The sequence below is a fragment of the Convolutriloba macropyga genome, chromosome 14 (assembly GCF_964194025.1).
Source record: "Convolutriloba macropyga chromosome 14, txConMacr16.3, whole genome shotgun sequence".
NCBI lineage: Eukaryota > Metazoa > Xenacoelomorpha > Acoela > Convolutidae > Convolutriloba > Convolutriloba macropyga.
This window is the reverse complement of record NC_134481.1, coordinates 31481073-31490649: the sequence shown is the minus strand read 5'-3', so window position 1 is coordinate 31490649 and position 9577 is coordinate 31481073.

Here is a 9577-nt window from a genome sequence, read left to right as displayed (position 1 = left end):
CCTTTTTACACCGTTGAGTTGAAAACTAACACTTCTCAACCTATTTTGCAGTTCAATTCATACTTAATGCAATCATTATAAGTTATCTGGCGTTCTTGTTCGACATTCCTGAACTCTCGCATCAAATGATGCAATTCCTGCATTTTTGTTCCATTGTTAAAACATAGTTACATTGTGTTCCATATATTACGTTCTCTGGTATCCTATGGATGCAGTCTATACGTAGGGACGGTGGAAAACCCGAAGCCACATATGCAAGACTATATTTCGTCACATTATAGATTGATGATCGGTAGGCCATCTACGCTAATTGCAAAAATTTGTCCATTCAATTTGGTATTGACCTACGTATTTGGAGAGGCATCCCTCTAGTGCTCATTTTCTTCTTCGAATCATCGCATCCCATTCTGGTTGATGTTACGGTTGACCTCTGTGTTCCATATTCACTGCAAAACTGCAAAAACTGTGGCAATTAGACATTAACTGCGAGCCCTGTTCATTATTTAGGCTAACTGGACATCCGAATCTCACTATCCAGTTTTCAACAAACCTGTTGCAACGGTTTATGCTTTATATTTGGGCTAATGTACTGCTTCATATCATTTTGTGAATTGATCTCCGATAAGCAATATATCCTTTTTCCCTGAGACTCGGAAATTGAACTCATTATATCGAGAGTTATTTGCCTAAATGGAAGACTAGGTTTCCATTTTGTGAATGAATGTCTTTGTTTTTGCTTGGTGCTTTTTTAATTAGGCACACGCCACATCTTTCTATCCATTCCCCTATTTTCTTCACATACACGGCTAATGAGTTTTCACAGTCCATTTGCTATATTTCCTTTGTTCAAAAGTGACCTGCAATAGTTCGAGCACGTGGGTTACCCTCTCCCAAGTTAAACATTTTCGAAGATCCGATCTGATTGGTGTTTCAGATACAAAATCCCTTCTATGAGACAAGGATTTGCATAATTCAACCAGTATTTCCATAACTCCTTGGAAGCTCCCTTTTTCGTGTGTTTTGGTGCATTTTTTTGTTCATGACCCTTTCGTATGGTCTTTCGAGTAATTTGTCGCTTTGCAGTTTTTATCTCTTCAATTTGTGTAATTGTCGACCCGACTCCATTTGTTGATTTTTTTCTCTGTCTCCATTGCAATGGCGTCAACGATCGCTGTTTTGCTGTTTTTTCCTTGTCTTCTGTCTTTATCCGCGAGAGACAGTCAGCGAGTTGGATGTTTTTCTTGCTCTATGCCTGATGTCAGAATTACCTTGCCCTATTTTCTCTCGCTACAGTAGCGACTGGTTCCTTAAAACTCTGGATCCAGACAAAAGCTCTGGGGTCCTATTTTATTAGAAATTGTTGACCAAGTAGAGAGTTTTTATAATCTTGCGTAAGATGAACAATTGCAAAGAGTTCCCATATGTTACTGAGTAATAACGTTGATAGTAACACTATCTTCGGTTTCTTTCTTTTGTGTCAAAATTGTTCCCACGCCAGTTAGAGTGGCATTCAAATTTAGTGTATACGGGTCCCTACCATTTGGGTCTGTTCAAACCGGTGCTTCTGAAAACTTCCTCTTTAATTTCGGTTAACGCACTTTTGCACTCTGTGTCTCGTATTTTTCCGAAAACCAGAATGATTTTTCGATAATAGCCCATAACCTTAGAAGTGCCCTGGCGTCTTTCATAGAGGATGGTTCTCCCATTCTTTTTACGCTCTTAATTTTTCTGGGTCGACCTTAACTCCAATCTCAGATATAATTGGACCCAAGATGCTGACAAATTTTTGGATAGAATTGAATTTTGAGCCCTTAACTATTACTCCAATCTCTGCTAAATGTTGGAAACCGTTTAAACCGTTTCAGAGTTCCTTCAAAATTTCTTCAGACACAATAACGTCATCTAGATCAACTAGAGCTATTTCGTAAGTTTCGCCAGCAAAAATTAACTCCATTCGTTTTTTAAAAGCATCTGGCCTAGGCGCTAGTTGCATAGAAAATTTTTTCACTTTTACATGTCCAAATAAAATATGGATTTTGACTCTCTTTCTCGAGCACCATTTGAAAGTATACGGACAAAATATCTATCTTCAACATTTACATGTTTCCCTCAAACGGATCAATGACGTCATTAATCCACGGTAATGGCCGGCTTTTTTCACTATGTGAGTGCTGAGACCACGGTAGTCAACAACTAAGCGATAGGTTTCGTCTGTTTTGAGAGCAGTAGTTATGGTGCTGCTCAGAAGGAGTTTGCTCGTTTGACAAATTCATCTCAATCTAAATCTTCAACAATCTTTTTCATATCTCTTTTTCTCAAAACTCATTCTGTCTTAGGTACGTCCGAATGGCAGAACATGTTTTTTCAGTTTCATTTGTCAATAAATTTGGTCAAAACATCACATACTGATGAAATTTATCTAAAAAATCTCATATTTTGTACAAAGTGCTCTCATTATTGTCATTTTCTCGCAGGCGAAAATCCTTGAACTCGAGTTTACATGTCTCTCAAAATCAAATTCATCGGAGCTCTAGTTTATTATTTGGTATCTTTTTATCAGCGCTTCTGCTGTTATAGTTTTTGTAATTTCTATTCCTGTCTCGGTCTCTCTTGTACCTCGACCACTACTGCCACGAAATTCTACTGACAGCACTTCTCGCAATGAGAAGTTCTGATTATCTTGTCTGTTAGGTTGACTAGTCTCCTTCAAGGTTCCCAATAAATCATTAATGGAATTACCTAATTAAAATTTTCCCTTCAACTGCATGGCCGAAATTTGCGGCTCGTTGTCCTCCTCAATTCTCGTTACTGCTTCTATACGAAATGCTTTTTCTAAAGTCTTGTCAAAGGTCATGTCCGCGTCGCCTAAATTCTTCCTCAGATTGAGTTGCACCCGATCATTCTTAATGCCTTCGAAGAATCCCCTCAAAATGGGATGTTCTCTTACCTCAGTAGACTCTTGGGTGAACACCTTCAAGGCAAAGGTCTGCTATTCACCAAGAAGATCTGATAGTTTTTCACCAGGCTGCTTGACTCTCCTAGCTATTCTCCCTCAGAACAATACCTGTTTCTTTAATGTGATCTGAAATGTGATCTGAAATATTTTACTCTCTCATTGTAGTTTTTTAAGTGTCCTCCAGAAGTTTATGATAGAAGTGAATGTCCAAATTTTTTAACCATAGCGCTAAATAATGAAGATATCTCTTTGTTTTGATTTTTTTTCTCTGTCATTTTTGGCGTCATGACAAAAACTCAAAGCGTTTAACTTTAATTTCAAAATCTTTTAAACCCGTAAACGTTTCCGGTAGTAGCATTTTTGAGGAATACCTCGTCATCCATGTTTTGTTTCAAAGCGGTTGTTATTCAATTGATGTCAACAATTCTGTTCAAAAACTGAACTACTCTGAGACTCAAACTGACAAGTTTTTAAATCTTACTAACAATGTATTCTTTCTTGAAGAAATACAAAAAATTTGAGGTTGAATAGTATTTTGTAAGTGAAACTAACTCAAATGCCAAAACATAGTTTGGAACGCTTTTTTATTATCGAAAGATAATGTACGACCAGATTTATGATAATCTAACAGTTGGGGAATACTCACCTGAAAATTTGACGATTGCAGTCGTTCTTGACGAATCCCAACAGCAATTCACAATTCCTTTTCTTGGATGTAAAATTGATACATAAAACGTGTGTTAAAAATCGATTTTTAAGCAAATAGGATCTATTTCATTTTGAAATCAACACGACGCTTAATATAATTAATTTGTGATTTTCTGTTTACTTTCAATCTCTGTCACTACTGTAGCAGTCACACGTGCACAATATATTTTTTCCTTCCTTACATGAGCGTGAAACTAGCAAAATTACAAGGAAGAAGTTGAATAAATCAGCAGGTTATGCAGAAGAAAGTATAAAGTTAAAGCAAGGTTCTGTAGTGTATTTAGCTTGTCTGATTGGCCAGAAGCGAGGCCGTATATTTAATTGGAGATACCTTTGAGCAAGCCCTTCCTTTTCGAGCATTCAAACCACGAACTAGAAGTGAATATGGTGAACAAAGTGTGGCTAACTCAATTGACTGTTTTGCCTGGGACAGTTCATGCCATTTCGCTGCTGAGTCTAGCTGGATTTTTTCTTACTCGTATAGAGATCGCAGACAAATTTCGTGATGGTAAACGTTGCATATAGTTCGACCTAGGCACTGATGTGAAGGGCACGATATTTAGTAACCCATGATTTGTACTTTCTCTTCCTTTGATAGGAAGTCATTCACCAGGTGCACAAGTAAAGCAACTGTGCTGCTAGCTAGACTGTGCTGCGTTACGGGAGTGATTTTCGATGGGATTCAATTGTTGAAGGCTGGCCACGTCCACAATACCACCGGATGATTTGATTACATACAATGGTTGTCGACTAGTGGCTCTGGATAAATGTCCAGGTCGGAGACCTATTGGTATTGGTGAAGTAATGCGTCGCATCACCGGACGCATAATCGTCGACTGCATCAGGCAAGATCTAACATCCCTCGGTGGAAACATGCAACTGTGCCTGGGCCAGAAATGTGGCATAGAACATGCCATACATTCGCTTCGCCACAATTTTGATGATCCCGAAAACGAAGCAATTCTTCTAATTGATGCCAAAAACGCTTTTAACGTGCTCAATAGACGAACAGCAATAGAGAACGTGAAAGCCTTATGCCCATCTTTGCATGTTGCCTTACAGAATTCCTATAGCCACCCGTCTCATCTCTACATCGGTAAGTCGACCATACTGTCTCAGGAAGGTACGACACAAGGCGATCCCCTTGCGATGGCAATGTATGGAATCGCAATCCTACCCCTAATAACAAGACTTCATAATGACTCTTTGACACAAAAATGGTATGTTGATGATGGTAGCATCGTCGGTAAGTTAAAAGATATCAGGGCACTCTTCGACAAGCTCACTGAGCTCGGTCCCAAGTATGGATATCTTGTCAATCCTCAGAAGTGTCAGTTGATAATTAAGCCAAGAGGCGAGCGCCAAGCGTCAACTGTGTTTGCAGGCACAAATGTGGAAATCACGCAGGGCGCTCGAGTCCTGGGATCAGTTATCGGAAGCTCTAAGGCCAGTAAAAATTTCCTGAAACATGCAGAAACTAAAAACACAAAAAGTTTAGACAGACTTGGTCAATTTGCTCTCACCTCTCCCCAGAATGCTTATGCATGCTTGACGAAGGGGGTTCAACAGAAGTTGAGCTTCCTCTCGCGTACTACACCTTCCATGGACGGGGTTCTGGACAAGGTGGAGGAGCGGCTTGGCCGAGTCATACCGAACATCGTCGGCAAAGAAGTAATCCAAGAGGAAAGAGAACTTTTTTCTCTCCCTCTCAGAATGGGTGGGCTTAACATCGAACTCCCACAAGATCTTCACAAAAATCTTGAGCAATCAGTTGAACTCTCAAGACCATTGGCGTCATTCAATAATATTCAACAATGTGAAGTAGAACAAACCAAGATCAGTCTCAGACAGAAAGCAGACAATCAACGTGAACTCATCTCGAAAAAATCCAGAATCGAAAACAATCTACCAGAAATGAAGTATACCATCCAGCTGGCCTCGGAGAAAGGAGCATCAAGCTGGCTTAACGCGCTTCCGTTGTCAAAACATGGTTTTGACCTCACGAGGACTGAGTTCCGTGATGGAATAGCACTTCGCTACACCTGGGAAGCGAAGAACACGCCAGCCATATGCCCATGCGGGAAAGAATTCAGCCTCATCCATGCCCTCCATTGCGCCAAAGGCGGTTATACGCACCTACGACACAACGAAATTAGAGATGTGTTTGCAAACCTGATGGATGACGTTTGCCACGACGTACAGATAGAGCCAAAACTTCAGTCGCTCGATGGAGAAATTTTCTCGAGTAATTCCACCACCACTGATGATGACGCTCGACTGGACATCAAGGCAAACGGTCTGTGGGGCTCCCGTTTTAATCGCACTTTCTTCGATGTGAAGATTTTCAACCCTCATGCGAAGAGCTGCCCTAAGACCATAAAAGATGCATACAAATATCACGAGAGCATCAAGCGAAATAAGTACGAAGAGCGAATCCGCGAAACCGAACACAGCAGCTTCAATGCACTGGTTTTTGCTTGTTCGGGTGGTGCAGGTCCATCAGCATCTTGCGTTATAATAATAATAATAATAATAATAATAATAACAATATAGACTTTAGAGTAAACTCAGGGGTTCTTTTATGAAACAACTCGCAACCAAGTTCAGCGAAAAACGCGGAGAGCCGTACGCCGACACTATAAGCTACATCCGAACGAAAATCAGCTTCGCACTTCTGAGGAGCTGTGTTCTCTGCTTGAGGGGATGTCGTGCCCTCAAGCCTCGTGTTCTCAGTGAGACTTCGATTAGCGCCGTCGTGGAGGAGGGAAGGCTGCACTGAGTGTTTGGCTGCTTATCTTTATTCATTTGCTTATTCATTTTTATTTTAATCCTTCCATTCTAGTTCCCTATGTGTGCTGTATATATATATATATATATATATATATATATATATATATATATATAGGTGCTTTCCTCTCCACTTGTTATTTATTTTTGTGACTGGGCCGTCTTTACACCGTCTGGAGGGGAACAGCTTGGAGTGCAGCATCCGGCTACTAAGTGCTACTCATCATGCCCTATTTTTCGACCTACATCCATCGATGCCGGATGGTGTACACGGCCCTTTATAGCGTAAAGAAGATTGTTGAAGAAGACCTCTTTCACAATGGGGTGTGTTTTATTCGGGGATGTGTCTTTGCAAATGTATCTGTGCTTGATTAATTTAGCAACATCTATCAGAAAAGTATTTGAAAATCTGGTACAATATCTGTGCTAAGGCATGTGCTGATAAAGCTTGTTCCGCATCTTCTGCTTTCAAACCCTCATAAAGATATTCCATCGTCCAGATTCAACAGTTTTTTAGGACCTATTGTTCGTAAAATGCCGGCGAGAAAAACCGATGATAACACTTTCATGGACAATCTCTTCTAGGCCACGCGTTTGACCTTGCACAGCTTCCGCTTGCCCCTGTTGTTCTTGTTTACTTCCTGTTTACTTCCTTGTTTACTCTTGTTTACTGGCCAGAAGCGAGGCCGTATATTTAATTGGAGATACCTTTGAGCAAGCCCTTCCTTTTCGAGCATTCAAACCACGAACTGGAAGTGAATATGGTGAACAAAGTGTGGCTAACTCAATTGACTGTTTTGCCTGGGACAGTTCATGCCATTTCGCTGCTGAGTCTAGCTGGATTTTTTCTTACTCGTATAGAGATCGCAGACAAATTTCGTGATGGTAAACGTTGCATATAGTTCGACCTAGGCACTGATGTGAAGGGCACGATATTTAGTAACCCATGATTTGTACTTTCTCTTCCTTTGATAGGAAGTCATTCACCAGGTGCACAAGTAAAGCAACTGTGCTGCTAGCTAGACTGTGCTGCGTTACGGGAGTGATTTTCGATGGGATTCAATTGTTGAAGGCTGGCCACGTCCACAATACCACCGGATGATTTGATTACATACAATGGTTGTCGACTAGTGGCTCTGGATAAATGTCCAGGTCGGAGACCTATTGGTATTGGTGAAGTAATGCGTCGCATCACCGGACGCATAATCGTCGACTGCATCAGGCAAGATCTAACATCCCTCGGTGGAAACATGCAACTGTGCCTGGGCCAGAAATGTGGCATAGAACATGCCATACATTCGCTTCGCCACAATTTTGATGATCCCGAAAACGAAGCAATTCTTCTAATTGATGCCAAAAACGCTTTTAACGTGCTCAATAGACGAACAGCAATAGAGAACGTGAAAGCCTTATGCCCATCTTTGCATGTTGCCTTACAGAATTCCTATAGCCACCCGTCTCATCTCTACATCGGTAAGTCGACCATACTGTCTCAGGAAGGTACGACACAAGGCGATCCCCTTGCGATGGCAATGTATGGAATCGCAATCCTACCCCTAATAACAAGACTTCATAATGACTCTTTGACACAAAAATGGTATGTTGATGATGGTAGCATCGTCGGTAAGTTAAAAGATATCAGGGCACTCTTCGACAAGCTCACTGAGCTCGGTCCCAAGTATGGATATCTTGTCAATCCTCAGAAGTGTCAGTTGATAATTAAGCCAAGAGGCGAGCGCCAAGCGTCAACTGTGTTTGCAGGCACAAATGTGGAAATCACGCAGGGCGCTCGAGTCCTGGGATCAGTTATCGGAAGCTCTAAGGCCAGTAAAAATTTCCTGAAACATGCAGAAACTAAAAACACAAAAAGTTTAGACAGACTTGGTCAATTTGCTCTCACCTCTCCCCAGAATGCTTATGCATGCTTGACGAAGGGGGTTCAACAGAAGTTGAGCTTCCTCTCGCGTACTACACCTTCCATGGACGGGGTTCTGGACAAGGTGGAGGAGCGGCTTGGCCGAGTCATACCGAACATCGTCGGCAAAGAAGTAATCCAAGAGGAAAGAGAACTTTTTTCTCTCCCTCTCAGAATGGGTGGGCTTAACATCGAACTCCCACAAGATCTTCACAAAAATCTTGAGCAATCAGTTGAACTCTCAAGACCATTGGCGTCATTCAATAATATTCAACAATGTGAAGTAGAACAAACCAAGATCAGTCTCAGACAGAAAGCAGACAATCAACGTGACCTCATCTCGAAAAAATCCAGAATCGAATACAATCCAGCTGGCCTCGGAGAAAGGAGCATCAAGCTGGCTTAACGCGCTTCCGTTGTCAAAACATGGTTTTGACCTCACGAGGACTGAGTTCCGTGATGGAATAGCACTTCGCTACACCTGGGAAGCGAAAAACACGCCAGCCATATGCCCATGCGGGAAAGAATTCAGCCTCATCCATGCCCTCCATTGCGCCAAAGGCGGTTATACGCACCTACGACACAACGAAATTAGAGATGTGTTTGCAAACCTGATGGATGACGTTTGCCACGACGTACAGATAGAGCCAAAACTTCAGTCGCTCGATGGAGAAATTTTCTCGAGTAATTCCACCACCACTGATGATGACGCTCGACTGGACATCAAGGCAAACGGTCTGTGGGGCTCCCGCTTTAATCGCACTTTCTTCGATGTGAAGATTTTCAACCCTCATGCGAAGAGCTGCCCTAAGACCATAAAAGATGCATACAAATATCACGAGAGCATCAAGCGAAATAAGTACGAAAAGCGAATCCGCGAAACCGAACACAGCAGCTTAATGCACTGGTTTTTGCTTGTTCGGGTGGTGCAGGTCCATCAGCATCGTGCGTTATAATAATAATAATAATAATAACAATATAGACTTTAGAGTAAACTCAGGGGTTCTTTTATGAAACAACTCGCAACCAAGATCAGCGAAAAACGCGGAGAGCCGTACGCCGACACTATAAGCTACATCCGAACGAAAATCAGCTTCGCACTTCTGAGGAGCTGTGTTCTCTGCTTGAGGGGATGTCGTGCCCTCAAGCCTCGTGTTCTCAGTGAGACTTCGATTAGCGCCGTCGTGGAGGAGGGAAGGCTGCACTGAGTG